Genomic DNA, 1,847 nt, shown 5'->3' on the forward strand with positions numbered 1-1,847 from the left:
AGATTATAAAGGTAAATTATATTTTGAGTTGGGGCTTATTTTAGGTGACAACTTAGGATTGCATTCCATCACAGGTTTTACTGAGAGCTTCTCCTCAAACTTTCCGTGTAGAATGTGTACAATGAGAAAAGAACATATGTGGGTTCAATGTTATGAAGATCAGAGTTTATTAAGACATACTGAACAGTATTATGCTCAATTATTACAGAATGATGTGTCTGCTACTGGTGTAAAAGAAGAGTGTATTTAGTTTAGTGTGAATAATTTTAATTTGTTTGATCAATTAAGAGTAGATGTCATGCATGACATGCTGGAAGGGTGTTCTAAGTATATTATGAGTTTTATTTTAAAATACTATATTAAGGAATTAAAGCTTTTTACGCTACAAGTATTGTATGACAGACTATTTTGCTTTGACTATGGACCTGAAAACAATAAGCCGTGTGCACTAACTGAAGATTATATTAAACAAGGAAATATTAGACAATCTGCATCCGAAATATTGACATTAATTAGGTACTTTGGGTTACTATTTGGTGATTTTGTACCCTCAGAAGAACCAGTTTGGGGTCTAAATATTGCTATGCGGAGGGTTATGGATGTTATATTATCAACATCACTTGAATTAGACAGTTGTTCAATGCTTCAGACCTTAGTTGCTGAAATGAATGATATTTATTTAAAGTATAGTAAAAACCGTTTAAAAGCAAAATTTCATTTTTTAACACACTATCACTCTTTTATTAAAAAATATGGACCCGTAATTCACCTATGGTCTATGAGATATAAATCAAAACATAAAGTATCAACAATTTCGGCCAGGTCTTCATTCAATAGGCGTAATATTTGCAAGACTTTGGCAGTCAAACACCAACTTAAGTTGAATGAAACATTTATGAATGGTAAATTATGTAATAAAATAAAATTAGGACCTCAAACAGAATTGGACTCTATAAAACAGCATCAAATTCAAAATAAACTAAATCTGAATATAGAGGAATCATTATTTCGAGTAAATTGGGCTGAAGTGGGAGGAACTCGTTACAAACCTAAAACTATATTAACATTAGACATTTTAAATGATAATAATCCTCAATTTGCGATTGTAAACAATGTTTTTCTTTATGCGCAAGACAGGGTAATTTTTGAGTGCAACATTTTAACAACAATCGGCTTTGATGAACATTATTACTGTTATGAAATAACATTACCAGAAACCAATAATATTCATTATGTATTTCAAGATTCACTCCTTTCTCATGTAACAAATACTTTAAATATTGTATCAAATGGAACAAAATATATAACTGTAAGAAGTCCTTTTTAAATTGTGTTGTTGCTTTATTTATGTAACAAATATATTTTATGTACCTACTTAAAATAACTTAAACTTAAAAGTTGTTTGAAAATATATGTATAATAAACAATAGGGATCAAAATGCCGGAAAATTTCGGAAAAAAACGGTTTTTTTCCCAGAGCCTCGGAAAACGTGGAAAAATTGGAGAATATTGAAATAATACATTTCCGAAAAAAACCGAAGTTTTCGGAAAATTAAAAAATTTTATTTACGCTTAAAAATTAAAATAACCTGTGTAAAAAAAAAACATTTTAAAAAATAGATAGAGAAACCAGTCATTGTCATTTCACATTTGCCAATACGGTTATCAATGTATTATTGTATTAAAATTTAAAAATATTAATACGGATATTTCAATATTTGTTCTAAAAATAATATAGTTCCATTTCAAATTGGTATTTATGTGGAGAAAATAAATCACCTGTATTTTTAAATGTTAAAAATTGTATACTTATTGTCTATTTAGCGATTTTGTTGATCCTCGATACC

Source organism: Acyrthosiphon pisum, unplaced genomic scaffold, assembly GCF_005508785.2.
Source record: "Acyrthosiphon pisum isolate AL4f unplaced genomic scaffold, pea_aphid_22Mar2018_4r6ur Scaffold_21498;HRSCAF=24125, whole genome shotgun sequence".
Classification (NCBI taxonomy): domain Eukaryota; kingdom Metazoa; phylum Arthropoda; class Insecta; order Hemiptera; family Aphididae; genus Acyrthosiphon; species Acyrthosiphon pisum.